Consider the following 16,130-nt stretch of genomic DNA (forward strand, 5'->3'; position numbering starts at 1 on the left):
TTTGTCTTATTAGGTAGAATAAAATGTGTTATTGGTTCATAAATCAATTCAATTCTTAAATAAATAAATAAACGACTAAACTGAATTCTATTATTTTTTAAATTTATATCTGGAAGGATCAATGGCAAGTCAGTCAGTCAGTGACGTCAGTCAATGCATGCTGTGCAAAACATCCTGTGCCAAAAATAACACTGAATGGGAGTTAATTTAGTCACTTTCTTGAATATATGCGGTCAAGATGGTTAATTCCTATTCACAAGAAGCTGTTGTATTTGAAGTAATTTATGGTGACATGCTGGCTAGGCACTTGTAACACACCTTGCTGTTGGACTTTACCTCTCCTACGAAGTTATATTTGTTGTCAACATTTGTCTGTTTCACTCGTAAACTTGCGTACCTATTTAAATGAATAAATATGGCCTGTAGACTCAGGATCTCATTATTACATTCTGGTGGTGTTATTCAGTTCCATTCATCTTTGAAGTACTACTCATTCACTTTCATGACGTCTAACTGCATCTGCCGGTGACATGCCCTTTGAAAAAGTGGTAGGAGAAACGCCAGAAAAGTTTACTTTATAAAACACAGCATACAATCAAGTAACAAAAATAAATTTATTTGTGTGACTGTGGTGACAAAATGTGTTATTTGACCTCATTTTGAGGTTGTGACGCTGTAGTTTTGAGTTCCACCCTTTAACAACACTCTTTCGTTTTTGGTTAAATGTATTGCACTGTGTGCTTTCATTAAACTCCCTGGCTGTTTTTAAAAATTTATCGATCACAATATGAAAAATACACAATTAAGATGATAGTTACCTTGTTTAAAGAGATCAAAACAACCAATGCGTCATTGTTATGCATTCCTACATCGAGGCAAAGTACTTGTTGTACTCAGGCTTAGCTTCATATATCTTTCATGTTTGAAAGTTAATGTTCACTGACATGTATTTGCACTGCGACTTATACATGCTTCTGACTTGTAAGTCAGTATAACTTCAAGGCATTTCCTTCTGTTACAATGATTCTAGATGCTTTCTTTTGTGTCATTTGTTGTAGATGTCAAAAGGGTAGTTCCATCCCCTCCACAGATTCACTGTGGAGATTAAAAAAGGTCAGCATTGCTTTCAAAAGAGAGGCAGCAACAGAGACGTATTATGTATGTAGCAGAAAGTCTGATTTGAGCTGAAAACACTGGAGAGTTCATACACCATACAACTCACAGCCAAGAGCTCATATAAATGTTGGTCATAGTATTGCCAATGGCTACTTTGTGAAAGCAGAAGTTTTAATGGTTGATGCTTTAGGTTTGGAAGATTCATAGTGGTTAGTGCTTTTATGTTCTTCCCATGCTTTCTTGGCTTTCATGAATTTTCTGCGGGCACTGTGGATTACTTCCACCATCCAAAATCAAGCAGTAGGGCTCAATGTAGACTGAATAATTGCTTGTCGTAAGTGCTTGTTTGAACAACATAAAATGGAAAGTGTTCCTGTATTTTTTTCCTTATTGAGGTATTTTCCCGTTGTTTAGGAAACAAAGTACAGGACATGATGAATGATAACTTTATGTATCAAATACTATTCAGCTTGACAATACAATGTATTCACAGTAACTCACCATTCACAAAAGACTTATGCAGCTGAAACATTCACATAAAAATGTATGTAAAAGGGTTGGGCGATGTGTTCAGAAATCCATATCCCAATGTATTTTGGTTTAATGGTGATATCTGATATCAAGGAAAGTTCTAGACTGCAGGAGCAACTGAAACACCACAGCGTTTTACAGTTGTACGGGCTTCTCCTCCAAAGGTTTGGGCTCCTGCTGAAAATAGTGGAAAGTATTTGTCACACATCTGACTGGAATTGTAGAAGAGGCCATTACAGAAGGGTCTTGCTGTGTGTCATCAGATTTGAATCAGAAACGGCAACAGATCTGTTGTGCTCCCTCTCATAAGTCAAGTCCACCAACTGTCTAAGGCAGCTCTATTGGGTCTGCCCAATAGCTTCCTCCCCGACGGACATGCCTGAAGCACCACTCCAGGGAGATGTCCGGGAGGCCAGACCTAAACTGGCTCATCAAGCTCCTCTCAATGTGGAGGAGCAGAGGCTCTACTTTGAGCCTCTCCTAGGAGTCTGTGCTCCTGACCCTGCTGTATGGTTTAGAGACAGTACTATGACACAAAGAGAAGCAGAGGAGTCGAAGATGCTCAGGTTTCATTCAAACGTCTGCTTTATTCCGCTACTAGATCTGGAATAAATTGAACCAATACAAGTCAGTTTGATGTTTCCTTTTGACAACAAATTAAAGTGCAACATTTTGACAGCTGTGGTTGATGTTTTTTCCTTCTCTTCACGTACGCCTGTAGGATGCGCCTCCTCATAGAGCTGCAGATGTTCCAAAATAGACAGCGCTCCATGTTGCCAGACAATGATCTGACACTGTTTTTTTTAAATATATTGTTGTAAGTAATTCTGAATCACATACTTGATGTTGTGCACAGAGAAAACGAGTCGAGAGTGGAACACCATGGGACAGAAGCGACAGCGTTATTAGTTTTACAGCTTGAATTTGTTACGCAAGCACCATTACTCACAGTCTACTGCACAGAAGTCTGCACCCTCCCTGTGCACATTTGACTTCCCTGCCTGCTCTCAAATTAAGGCACTTGCTGCTATAACTACTCTGTGAATGACCTTTTCATTTCTTGCTACAGGTGCTACCTCCCATCATCACAGCACTGATGTCAGTCTATTGTCAATCAAATATCAGCACGCACAGTGTAGAGTTAATGGAGTTTGGCAAGTCATTCTAGTTACACCAGTATTATGTAAAAAAAAACAAAAAAAACTCATGCTTTACAAGAAGTGTACTTTTTTACTGATTTGATCTTAATGGTATGATAGCATGATACTCAAACAAACTAAACAAAAATGACTAAAAGTATAGATATATGAATAAAAACGTGCATAAAAAAGTAGAAACGTTTATTGAGCTATATTTATTCAGTTCAATTATTCAATTTGTTTTGCTTGATTAAAGTAATTTTACAATCTTTAGCGCTCCTGAAATGTAAAGCTTTCATGGTTTCATGAAGAGGATATACCCACTTTGGCCTCATTAATATTCATGTTTTAAAAACATTAAATAAGTGCATTATATTTGTTGTTTGTCAAATATTGATAGCAGGCAGCCAGCCGTCAATCCAGTCCAAGGAAATATCTGGCTTATTCTGTGAACATTTCACCAGAGATGAGAGAACATCCCCCCAATGGCTTTCAGTGCCATGTCGTCCTCCTAAGGAGGTTACCATTAAATATTGATTTTCCGTCCATCCATTTTCTACAGCTTATCAGAGGTTAATTCTGGGGGGAGTTGCTGGAGCAAAGACGCTCCTGAAACCTCCTTCAGCTCTTCTGGGTGAATGCTGAGGCAATGACAGGTCAAACCAGAGTCATTTCAAGTTGTCTGCCACAGGGCCTCCTCCCAGTTGGACTTGACTCAGTAGGTCCATGAAGCATCCTAAAAAAGATACCACAACCACCTAAACCGACGTCGCCCAGTGGAAGGAGCAGCCGATAGCTTCTATTCTGAGTCTGACACTGAGAGACAGCGCTTGAAATGAAATCAGTTTGATGTGAAATCACAGCTGACCAGAGCAAACCCTAGTATGGAGAAATGCCAAACAATATGGGACTTAAACAAACAGAAACGGTTGGAAAAAACAAAACTTTGTCTCACTCAGTCACTGTGCTAAACCTGGAATGGCAGCGTTCTCACTGAAGCACGTCACAGCGCAAAGCTCGGAAGATGAAATAATTTTCTTTGAAGAAATCAATAATGTTCTGACCAATAGTTAACTGTCTTTTTTTAGGAGATCGAGTCCTCCTTTGTCATTGAGTCATATTATAATAGTTGTTGGTGGCAAGAATATAAATTAGATGACGATTCAGCTTAAATTAACACATGTGCCAGTATACTGTGGCTAGCTTGTCTTCTACTTTCCTATAATTCATAAATATGAAGAAAAAAAAACACCTAGTATTTACAGTCGCTGGGGTTTCGTTCCAGATTCTTCTACAAAAGAGAAAATCTGCAATCTTTTGAAATGTTTCGCTATAAATTTAGCCCACTGTCAGCTGTTTGCTACCATTGTAACCATTCATTATACACTGTTTAAACACATTTGAAACATATTACAAACACTTTCTTGACTCTTTTTAGTAAACTTTGAATTAGCTAAACACAGCTGGAGGTCCTCTCTTGGCATGCGCTGTGAAACTGTAAATGTGCTGATGCAATGAAGCCACTGAACTATTTTGTCCCACTTCTTTTTCAACCAAAGATGCAGTATAATCAAGTTACTTCCTTTGTTTTAGCATTTCTGGTTATCATTTTTGTGAAAAGCTGTTATTATTATGAACAGGCTAACAACGCACATCACTGAACACAGAGCTTCCATTACTGAAGTTGACACTGTAACTGTATTTTATTTTGTCCTAGTCTCAGCTCAGCTGTATTTTTAATAGTAGAGGAAAACAAAGCCAACTCAAACATTTGTGGAGTCACGCTCATTTCTTTAATGGCTTGATCATCCACCAATGGATTTGTACCCATACTGTCTATTAGCAGACATCTTCATGGATGGTTTGGAATTTTTTTGTGCAATGTCTAAGTAGCGTGCAGGATATAAATATGTCTATATGGATGCTTATTGTTGCTGGTGAGATTTCCAAAGGTGGCTACCGCATATGGCTACAGTTGATGGCGCTTGATTCACAAACAGCAAATATATGAAAAATTTATCCATGGTGACATGTCAGTATTGGAGGCCAAATTTAAAAGCAGAATTGTTTCCCAAGTCGACCAAATCCCCACTTTGTAAGTCCAACCCCTAAACCATAACCATTCACACTAGCTCCATGCGAGCCCTCTCCCTCAGGTTGTGGGTCTGGGTGTCAACCTCAGTACTTTCTCATTCCATTCCCACATCAACATGGTCACCTGACCAGTTTACTTCCATTTACGTAATATAAACCGCCTCCGCCCTTCACCGACCCCCTCCCTGCCACACCACCGCTCCCTTTGTCCACATCCTCATCCAGAGTGTAAGTGACTTCTCACATTACCCCCTAAAACAGGTCCAGAGCACAGTATAATGTATGCTCTCCAAGACCCCTCCTCTTGTCACATCACTTCCGTCCTTCAGCAGCTCCCAACTCTATACAATGTCATGACCCCTTCTCCAATTGCAAACCATCTAATTACCAATTCCCGGTCATGACGTTTTACACGCTGACCAGGACATACATGCGTGTATGCTTTTGCCTCAGGTGACATGGTGGGGGTCACATTGTACGTACTGGCAGTCAATGCAACGAATGACCTGTTTTAATGCTGCCACTCTGTTTATTCTCTTTCTAATGAGTGGTAGTGACTCATAATCTATACAGTGTACTAACACCGCAGGGTTAATCAGTCAGATGGCATGTCCGTGCTTTTATGTATACTTTAACCCTTGTCACGCCGTGATATGAGCAGTCGCTGTCGGACATGGTTTTACTTGAATGAGTGGTAATTATTCGTGTCGGCTACGGTCCCTCGTGGCAAGCAGTATTTAGCCTCCCTTACGAATGTCAATGGTTTTTCTTTAAGCTAATGGTGTAGCCCCTCGGTGAAATTAATGTATGTCTTTAACACTGAGTTTGACTGGCGGTTTGTCAGCTGGTAGGTCGACTGCACATGACTGAATTGTATGAGTACTGCACATTGTTTTATCACGATTGGTCCAAATTGTGATCATATTTCCTAACATTTTTTATTGTTGTGTAAGGACTCATTGTGTTTCTACGATGGTCTCTGTGTTTCCCATGAAGAAGTTGGGCGATGGAAATATTAAATGACATTAAATCAGAACTATGTTGTTGTAAAGATTGGCGTATGGTTTCACCAAGAAAGGCATGTCAATTCTGCATTGCTTAATATATTCTTATCATTTCGCACACCGATGAGCAAGCCCCATTGGCTTAATGTAGCTTAAAATTGCTGTGATTCACAACCCTGCCCTGCCAAATGATGAATCAGAAAAGCCAAGAAATGCAAAAAAAAAAAAAAAAAAAAAAAGACCAAAGAAAATGTTTTGAAGTACAAACACTTGTTTATTTCTCTGTTATTCTGCTTGAATACTTTTATACTTGAAGTGAAGGTGTGTTTCTAAAAGAATATTGTCTTGTCTATAAATATTTGCCCTTGTCTACACTATTGTCCTCGATGTACTAGAAGATGGTGGGGTGAATCTATTTGAGTCGTGTCAAAAAATGCTCGTAGTTCCGTATTAGATTGTGATTCGTCTGCTGCACTGAATGCACCTGAAATTTGCTGAAAACATGCAATTTACTTTTTTCATAAAGATGAAAGATTTTGGCTTGCACTGAGTCATGCCCTGATGTTGACATGTATTTAAATTTTTCCTTTTGCGCTCAGCTGTTAGGAAGCTGAGGCTGAATCTCCCGTGGGAATTTGGCTGACATGTTTCTGTTGCTGCATTGTTCGCTGGCAAAATGCACAGTGCTGTCAGCTGAGGAATCAAAAGAAGTTTCTTTGGAACATGCTCCAGAGAGGGGGGTTGTGCTGCACGTGGGCAGACGGCTGGAAAGAGATACAGTCACTGGAGGGATGCCGACAGTTTCCCCAAACACACATGGGCACTTGATCCTGGTTGATGGAATTAAAAACATACTCCTTTTTTATCACTTGGAATTAACAGGTACATTTTTGTCAAGTTGCTCGAAAAGTATGAGTTAAATAGATATGTGTCCTAACATGATTCTTGCGCAAGAAATTTAGAAAAATGACATTAATATAGTGGTGTCTGGCATGTGAACTACTCTAAACGGGTCCTTAGCGAGTGGAAATGACCAACGATGGATGTGAAAAATGTTCTTGCAGACAGACGCTCACTGACTAACTCCTTCCGAATTTTTAATCATCAACAGTCTTAATGTTTCTCATCTACGTCTGGATGGGGTGATGTCAATATGAAGCAGATGTCAATTCAAAGCAGGAGACAACTTTTCCTGGACTCTTATTGCATTGCAACTAAGGACAGACCTTTAGTGTGTTGCTATGTGTTTCATGCGTACTTTACTATGTAGTGGACTGTCAATGAGTGAGGGCAGTGTGAGGGAGATCATTTGTAGGAACGAAATCAAAGTTGAGTTGTAATTTCAGTGCTTCTATAGTTACCCATATCATTTAAACAATATAGTGCAATGAGCAAGTGAAATGAGCCACTCACATGGTATATCACAACATTACAAATAGGAAAATTATAATAATATTAACTAGTGCCCAACATGCTTCAAATACACATATGAATAAATAGTCGATTTAGGGTAGTAAATGTTCCCTAATCTAAAGTGTGACCATTGATTTTATTACAAAAGTATTAACTGGTAACTACCGACTGTTAAACAACACCCAACTAGGGTGCAGGTTTTGGACCCATCCGGGTCACACAGTTTCACCCGTCAGGTGCTTGAAGATTGTCGACCTGTTGGAACGGAAACCAGCCCTCACTGCGCCCCCTTCATGGATCAGTTTGAGGCCCATGCTTTCAAGGAGCCTCTCCTCTGAAGCGTAGTAAGACATCAACTGTCATACTTTCCACCTAATGATGCTGAGGAAGACTCTGAATGTTTTTGCCGTGGTTAATCATGACTGCAGGCGGCGTCTGAGCGCTGACCAGCTGAAAAGTGCTGGTTATAATGAGAAATTTGCATTTGCATGCTTCAGACTATACTGTAGATACATACTCATCGAAATTCAATTCAAGGGTTCGGCTGTAAAGGAAATCCTGCCACTCCTCACGCTGCCAGAAGAACAACGTCACTAACATCCTTTCAAGAACACCAAAGACCAATGTTTTATTCACTACTTATAAACTCACAAGGAACAAATCTCATTGAGAGGCAAAGGCGTGGACTCATTGGTGTTATAAACCTACCAGCCATCAATGGATTTCATGAACACTCACGGAAAAATGAAGTGATAAAAAGCTTGGACATCCATCAGAGACGCTGTGAAACCGCTGCTTCACCGCACAGAATGTATTGGCAGGGTGCACATTTCACAGGGATGTCAACTTGACTGCTGTCTTCAGACGATTTTACCGAGGCGTCCATCTGGTGGAAGCCCATCGGGTAGGCCTGCAACCAGATGGAAAGATTGCATATCACCTCTGGCGTGGAATGATACTTCTGTCGCTCGAATAGCCAGGGAAAATGGCTCTGGCACGAATACGTCTACCACATAGAAGCAATATAAAGTTTACTCATTTTCTGTCCTAAATAAAAAATAAATAAATAAAATGGTTCCCACCCAAACTAAAAAAAACAAAACAAAAACAAACACCAAAACAATTGCAGTCCAACTGTTTGAAGAAAGACTCCAGTATTACAGTATTAGTGATTTACAAATGGCTTCATGTCAGTTAACCAGTCTTCCAGCTGAGAGTAATCGACAGTCTCCTCCTGACTCTTCAAATCTAATTTACTGACTGGCGTTGTCCTCGGCCTGCTTGATTGACGCCTGCTTCTGTGGGAGATGTGCTGTGGTGGTCGGCTAGAATGCGGAGTCTGTCTGAAAAAGCCCTGAGTAAGGCGCTGTGTTCAATAAGACGTGCCTCTGTGGTGAAAACTGGCCGTCTTTGTGAAAATGACCATCAGGATAAACATCATTATGCAGATGCCCAGGTACTGCAGACTTGGAGGTCACTGCGGAGAGACCGTTTATCCTCCTCTGCCCAGTAGGAGTGTAATCTCCCACATATGGAGGTGACAAAGGCTGAAGCTATAAATCATAAGGAGGAGGTGGGCAAGTCAAATTGTTGCCCTTCAAGCTCAAGTAATACACATGCAGGAGTCCATACTCTAACAATCATTTACCAAGATTAATATCAGAGTCTCCTCCTCACCCATGCCACAAGGTAAGTCAAAGAGTTGTGATGCTTCAGTTGGACTGCCAATTTTGGCCAAAAGTCACACAACTTAATCAAAATTCATGTCAAATCCAAACCTGTGAATTTACTGTATGTTTTACATCAGCCTGAAGATACAGAATGTAGTAATTTGTGAACTTTGTGAACAGCATTCTGAAAGGTGCTGTGTAAATATAGCTTTATTCTTCATCTTCTTCTTCTTCTTATTTTTATTGTTATTATTATTATTATTATTCATTCAATTTATGTTTCATTTTGAGTCAAATTTTCTCCTCTCAGTTTGATAAAACAAATGAAGAAAACATGCTCATGATTTGTGGTACCATGGAGTGCTGCTCTTAATTCCCTGTGTGGCATGATCCTTGATCCAATATATTTATGAATTAACTTAAACAAATACAGGATCATAGGCTATTAAGAAATACAAACTGTAAATAAAAATATTGCTCGAGCACAATATTATTTTTTCTTTATTTGTTATCGGAACTCACATTGAAAATGTCTGAAAATTGAAACGTATTTATCTTGTTTAGTTGGTGTTTGTCAAGGTCCCGACAAACCCACAATCCATTAAAAAAATGTAATAACACCCAGATTGATATTTCTGTTCTGCCAAACTCATGCTACCAACAGTTATTTTGGGAGCTGACTTATCTCTGAGCAGGGATGTGGCAGGTCAGAGACAGAGACAGTGCCTTGCTAGACGTCCTGAATACTGATGACCAAGGCACACCAGAAATGGCTTGGAAATGGAGCGCCATAGTATCGTGTTTCACTGCACATTCAGCCGAGCGTATGGTCAGTAGCGTCAGAGCCATTTTGCTTGACTAGGATTCGACCCTGACGTTCTTGAAAATGAATTCTAAGGTTTACTTTCTGAACATTACATCTGCATTATTCAACTGTCGCTGTGGATGTGCGCATCATTCCTCTCTTCCCATGCTGCTCCTTCAGCTTTTTCTGTCACTTCAAGGACATGAGGAGATTCCAAGTGAAACATGTTGCCTGATTTAAATTCATTTCCAGTGCTGCCACTCAGGTCCCATCTGTGACAAACTCCTTGTGCCACTTCTGCTCCCCCCAAACTCCTTTCAAGATGCCCTCTTGTCTTTTTGCCGATATCTGTTGAGTCACATATCCGCCCCCCGGGTAATCCCCTGACCCAGGGCTTTGCTGACGTTGTTGTTGTTTCATCGCTGGTACTTTTGCGGCTGTTTTCTTGCAGCATTGCGGAGCTTGGTGTTAGATTGAGTCAAGTAGCCTGGGGCTGAGTTCAAAGGTCGTCAGTTCAGTGCTTCTCCAAGAGATGTTTTGGTGGCAGCTAATGCTGATTGTTACATTTTCTCAGAATTGCCATTTTACCAATTTGCCATTATATACAAGCTTTGCATCAAAGAAATATTGAATTATATATTTGGTTTTTGTTTGTGTTAAGTAATATGGTGCTAGTATGCTGTATATAATGGCGGAACACTGCCAGCAATGCGAGTTCCCGCCAGTCCCATGCAAATTTGTAAATTGCAACACAACATATTAATGTTTATTCTGGCAAGCTCCTAAGTCATTATGAAAGCAATGATTAAAAAAATAAATAAAAAGTGTATAGATATGAAATATTGGAATTTTAGTCGTCCACTAACTCTCATAATACGTTTAGGTAGTCAACATGGATAGTTTCATTTTAATAAGTCAGAAAATTCATGAGGGGGAAAAAAAGAACAATGAGAAGAAAAGAAAACTGTTTTTAATATTTTTTTTGAAAATTGTAAAACTAAAGTATTAATTCACAATTAAACATATTTTGTATTTCTTTCAAATTGTTTTAATAATCTGGTGAAATTATAATATTTTTATTATGGGGTTAACATGTATTAATTTAAGGACATTTGTTTTTGCAAATTTTGTCAATTCAATTTGGTCTCACTGTTTATTTGCAGGTCTCATGTTGAGGACTGCTGAGAGTGGAGCTTCTGTCATCATCCCCTTGAAGACTTGGTAAGTCAAAGACATTTGACTCTTTAATACTCATAAGCAGTCAAAAAGAATTAATCATGGCTTTGGAGAGTTTGAAAATGATCTCCACTGGAAGTGGGAGAAACTCTGATGCAGCAAAGTGGCAAAGCTCTGTCCCTGCCTGACACTGAGTGACTCTGCGCTTTGATCAGCCGAATCACATTCCCATGAATATTTCATATTTCCATTATAAAAACCGTAACTGTTTTCGGGGTTCTGCTCGTTCTCAGCTTCTCTAGACAAAACTAGGTTAATCTTACCAGCTGTATGTGCTGAAGGTTGAGGGTAAAGTCCACTGAGATGTAACTTGAACACGTTATAGCAGATGACGAAGCTGCGTCGCCCGAGGGTTTCAGCTATGCAAAATGCACAGATTTTGGTCTTTAAAAATAAATCTTTGCTCGCTGAGATCTCAGAGGAGGACAATTCGCATATCTCAGCTGCGGCAGGCTATTTTTAGACGGCGCTTGAACATCAGGGGGATCCTGGACACTTTCTCCATCCGCCTTTGTCTGTCTCACTGACTTGAATCCCCAAACCTCACTCAGACTGAGTAATTGGACGACATGGGAATCCATTTATGTGCTTAAGTTGCTTCCAATTTCTCTTCCTCTTTTCATGTGCTGGTGGCTCATTTAATCAACAGCTTTTTGAAGATTTTACACCACTTTTATACCAGTTTTACCACTTAGACTGCTGTTTCTGCTCCAGCTTTGCCCCTTGAAATGAAGACTTTAACGCCACTTTACATAAAACCACTTTTCATTCCTTAAAGAACATGGATTTTCCATTCTTCTAAAATTCCATACTCCTTTTATACAACTAGTCAGAATCAGAATCAAATTTATTGCCATGGTCAGTGGGGAGCCCACCAACTAGGAAAGTGTTTTGGAATAAAGTGCTGACAAAAAATAAAATAAAATAAAATAAAATAACAACAAGAGTGTTCACGAATTCAACAGTCTGACGGCCGAGGGGAAGGAGCTGTTCCTGTGACAGGAGGTTCTGGTCTGGATGGACCGGAGCCTCCTGCCAGAGGGAAGAGGAACAAACAGTCCATGTCCAGGATGAGAAGGGTCGGCTCTGATCCGACCTGCACGTCTCTGGGTCCTAGAGGCGTACAGGTCCTGAAGAGGTGGCAGGTTCAACCGATCACCTTGACCACCTTCTGCTGTAATCTTTACATCTGCCTCTCTGAGAGACTTCTTTTCTACCCAGTCATGTGACTGCCTTTCTTTCCTAGGGTTACCCAACGTCCATTTTTTTTTCGGTGTTGCTCTTACATGCATTATATACATTAAAATACGACACCAAATCATTGCACTATTTCTCCATTTACATTTCACTGAGCGTCCCACCTGTTCCAATTGGGGTTTTATTGTGAGTCATCGTCTGTTAAAGCCTGTTAAATTACATCTGCGTCCCCTGAAGTTCGGTAAGTAAATTGAAACGGTTGATGAAAAACACTGATGGCACACAGAGGGACAATTATTTTCCCTCCTGTTACAAAGCTATGTGTTTCCCCTCTGCTTTGGGTGTGCGCTCTTTTGGGTGTTTTGAGAGAGTGAAACTCATGTTGTGGCTTGATGCCATCAGCTATACAGATTCAAATAATTGGGAGGTGTAGTGATTTATGTTTTAAATTCAGCAGTCAGTTTGTGGTACCTTTCCTTTCAGAATTATTATGAGACGACAGTCCACATTTGGAAACCTTTGACAGCCTCTGTAGGATACAGTTGAATACAATATCTGGATGTTGTATGGTATTTTTCATTTGAGGCTTTCTACTTGCATGACATTTTATTCTTTGAACTCACTACATTCGAGTGGTCTGTACTGAGCGCTGAGGGAACAGAGGAACAGCTCTTTTGAAACTGTTCTCCCAATAGCAGTTCACAGCATGAGGGCTCAATTGGAGTCGAGGGATGTTGCCCTGTGTGCCTCTTTATTTTTCCTTAATCACAGAAAACGGGTAGTCAGCAGCAACTGTGTTCCTACTTTCAGAAACAATAGAGGTGCTTTCTCTTCCAGCATTGGAATTGAATGGAACTCAGCAATTTGTGAAGTGAACTTTATACGCCAGCATTAATAATTGTTCATAAAGCCCTGAAGTGTTCATTAATTTTTGTTATGCATGTAGTCATATCCCTCTGTAAAAAAGCCAGACAATAAAAGTTCATACATGCAGTGAAAATGAACAAACACATTTTTATATGCAATTTGCCCGTTGTTTAGCTGGACAACATGTTGGATCAGAACAAACCAACACAAGTCCATTATAAAGAGCAACTACTGGTTGAACGGAGTGGATTGTATCTTCAGCAGAAACGTTAACTTCCATATGACATCACACCTACTGTTTCTGTGGTACTGTCCACCCTGTGTCAAAGTTCTACATCATTGGATCTGATATTTCTTGAAGTCAGTTCACAGAATGATGACAATTAAAAACTCTGGATCTCTGTCACCGCAGAACGATGACGCCACTGCCCCATGTACCCTGTCAAAGTTTTTGGCCAGGAAGAAAAGGAAGAACTTAGATGTTCTTGTCTTGGTTGTTGACAATTCATGTAGTGGTTGCACCGAGATCTGCTACAAAAAATGAAAAAGAAAACAATTTATTGTTTAGTGTAACTTCTTGATCTTGTTGTCAGTACAGTGCGTGCCGGTTGTTTTGTGAGTGTGCTCGCGCAGTACTCAAGCTTCTTATGTGCTGTTCAGTCTTCTTCATTGCTTGAGTATTTCAATGCCATCTGCAGGCCTGGGATGTATACGACTGTGTATTGTTTTCAGTATTTCTGAAAGGATTCGTATGGACGCCAAAAATGGTTCAACTTTTTTGAGTCTGAGGTGATTTTTGTGGTGTCACTTTCTCTTTACAAATAGCGAAGTGAGAGCACTGATTCCCGACAGTTGCTCCAACAACGTAGTTGACTTCTTTTGTGTTTGCCATACCTAGTTCTCTTCTAAACTTTAGAAGAAAGTCACCTGCTGAAGTAAACATAGCAGAAGTAGGTCATAGACACGTTTGATATTTTCAAAATGATTCCATTCATCCGCTTCACCTGCTCTCCGACTGCCTTTACATCATGTTGTGTTTGAATTACGACCTGTGGCACTCGCCTCTCTGCCTCAGCCACTCATCCATTATTCTACTGAATATTTATTGCGGACTTGGCAAGATGAGCAACACCTCACCAGAGTGAGTGTGCTACAGCCACAGATAATTAGAGAGTGATGAACTGCTGCCACCACTACTATGGAGAAACTGTGTTTTTGTGCAGTGTGATGCCTGAGACAACTGATAAATGACAATGTGCTATGCAACTTAGTGACACATTTGACATCGACACATTATTTATCTGTAATAATATGTGCTCATTTTCTTTTTCCACCTGTGTGTTTTGTACTGCAGTCAATTTATCTGCCTGTAAGCTGCATTGTGAAACTGCTGAGCTATTTATAATGCTCAGGAATATGGAGTAAACACGTGTGTTATAGGCATATTGGTTTGTTATAGTAATAAATATAGTTGATAAATAAGTGACTTATTCAGTTAGGAACTACACACTTAATTTTCACTTAATAATTTGGGTTATGGCTGCGCGTAGACGTAAATAAATAACTCATTTTATTGGTAAACATACTGAAGCAAGTTCATGCTGCTCTACTCATGGAACATGTGTTCTGCTTTGACCTCAAGGTTGGTCCAGAAATATACAGTGGTTAATTGGTATCTCTGAATTGGCAGTAAGTTATGGGGTGTGTGGCAGTACATGAGGTGAGTTGGACCGGTGACATATGTACCCCATGTTAATGCAATGTGGTCGACAGATTCGTCTTCAAACTAGGTCAGCAATTTCACTGGTGTCACAAGTGTTTGCGTTTGAAGTGGTCGCACCTCCAGGGAAGGCCTTGAGGTCCTGGTAGGAGGTCAGGATTGCCTGTCATTGTGAAGATGAAAAGAATTATGCTCTAAACTATCCTGATAAATAAGTTGCAGTCTAGAAGTAATAATGTGGTGCTCATTTCAGCACTCATAACGCCGTAGACGCATCCTAAATAAATGGCACTTAGAGTTGAATGCTCTCTGGAGCATAATGAGCTCAGTGAGGCCACTTTAACTGTTGAGCAAATAGTAATAACAGTGATTAAAGTTAAAGAAAAAGGAACTTGCATTATGTATGATTGTCAGGGTTGTGGCTTTAATCGCTGCAATTCCTAGACGACCATGTGTTTCCGGTTCCCGAATTACAATCAGAGGAGGTGAAGGGTGAGTGCTCAACCAGGATGGTGTGTAAGGCTAAGGCTCACATCTGCCTGCCTACTTCTTTGCTGCTCAGTATCACATTTGGGAGGTTTTGTATTTTCTATCTCTTTTTTTCCCCATATTCCCAATCACCCACTAGCTTCACACCATTATTAGAACATTGAGATATAAATATATATTCTTGAAAATATCTGACTCCACTCTCACCCGCACCCACACACTGATGAGTTTCCTACTCACTGTCTTTTTTTATCCTCACAAAAAGTATATGTGCACTTGTTTCCGTGTGTCTGTCCGTGTGGCCAGAGCGGAGAGCTCCAATATCAAAGCCCACATTTGTTTTGGAACCTGGGTGTGGGAGTGGTGGCCAGATGTGAAAACAATGTATTCACTGAAGTTACTCTGCTATCACTGATAGTGTGACTTTGAGCCAATGCAGTGACTCTGCTCACTGTCTCTGTGGATGAGACTCACGGATTAAACTTCTGAATGTGTGTTTAGTCTTTGTGTGCATGTGAAAAGAAGAAAACCTACCGCGCTTGATCCTGAATGATTGATAATGAACAAATGTATGGTGCTGTCAAATATTTTCTATTGATAATCTGTAGATTCATTTTGAGTGAAGTGAATGTCATTAGTTCTTAATCTATTTCAGTCACGTTTCTTTGAACAGGGTCTTTGTGCGGACCTGCATGTTGGTGTTTTCTTTTTATCTTTATCCCCATATTTGGCCCATTAATCTGATTTTTTGTAATTCTGTTCATGTGGTTGCCCTTTTGTTTTCTAATTGGAATTCTATAATAATGTCATTTTGAGGTTGTGTTTTTTTTTTGTGGTTGTACTTTTCTT

The 16,130-nt window shown here is 39.9% G+C and overlaps 1 protein-coding gene across 2 annotated transcripts in view; it reads left to right on the top strand.

Moving 5' to 3' along the window:
• adarb1b (adenosine deaminase RNA specific B1b) overlaps positions 1–16,130 on the top strand; it is a 108,656-nt gene that overhangs the window by 30,717 nt on the left and 61,809 nt on the right. For both annotated transcript variants that reach the window (XM_053878247.1, XM_053878249.1), the window contains exon 2: positions 10,936–10,993. The gene's annotated coding sequence lies outside the window, so the exon portion shown is untranslated. The remainder of the gene's footprint in view (positions 1–10,935; positions 10,994–16,130) is intronic.

Source organism: Synchiropus splendidus, chromosome 10 (genome assembly GCF_027744825.2).
Source record: "Synchiropus splendidus isolate RoL2022-P1 chromosome 10, RoL_Sspl_1.0, whole genome shotgun sequence".
NCBI lineage: Eukaryota > Metazoa > Chordata > Actinopteri > Syngnathiformes > Callionymidae > Synchiropus > Synchiropus splendidus.